Below are 677 nucleotides of genomic sequence, written 5' to 3'. Positions count from 1 at the left end.
GAGACTGATATTACTTCTTGCCATATAGCTAGTCCACTCCCCTCCCCAAATCAAAGTGTTCAATACAATTTTATTGCACAGATATTTTTCTAGATTTTGCTTGTGACCCCTGCATGCATAGTGGTATGTTATTTTCACCAGTGTAGCAAGACAGTACTAGTACATGACGCGTACTAGTAAAGTATTCATCGTGGCAATTAGGCGAAGCATCCTTTTGCCGTCGGATAGTAAATGGCTCCAAAAGAGAAGCCGCGTCCTAGGCAACGCCGTCCCTTTTGATCACATCCGCCTCTTCCTAGCAGCTCGCTCTGCAGCACTGCGCTACGATAGGCGGCGCTGCTGCTCCCGCATATCTCGCGCGTATGTATTCTTCACAACAGCTGTAAATTTATACGTGAGTAGGCACCCTATATCATCATTCTTTGCTGACAAACCTACGAAATGGCAGATTCTAGAGGACGGACTGGGAGTTCGAGGCCCGCTTCTGCTGTGAGTATGATATCAATCGACCTGCAGATAGAAGTTAATGAAAACACGACTACAAGCTACGTAGATTTTACCATAGGCCATTTTTAGTTTTTAACAGTGTCCCATACCTTCATTATTTTGCTGGTAAATGGCTGGACTCATTGCCGACATTGCCATTGGTGTTCCCGCATATCTCGCGCGTATGTATT

This window comes from Diadema antillarum, unplaced genomic scaffold, assembly GCF_040938485.1.
Source record: "Diadema antillarum isolate AM-2024a unplaced genomic scaffold, OU_Dant_1.0 seq00000205_RagTag, whole genome shotgun sequence".
NCBI lineage: Eukaryota > Metazoa > Echinodermata > Echinoidea > Diadematoida > Diadematidae > Diadema > Diadema antillarum.
This window is presented reverse-complemented; position numbering follows the sequence as displayed.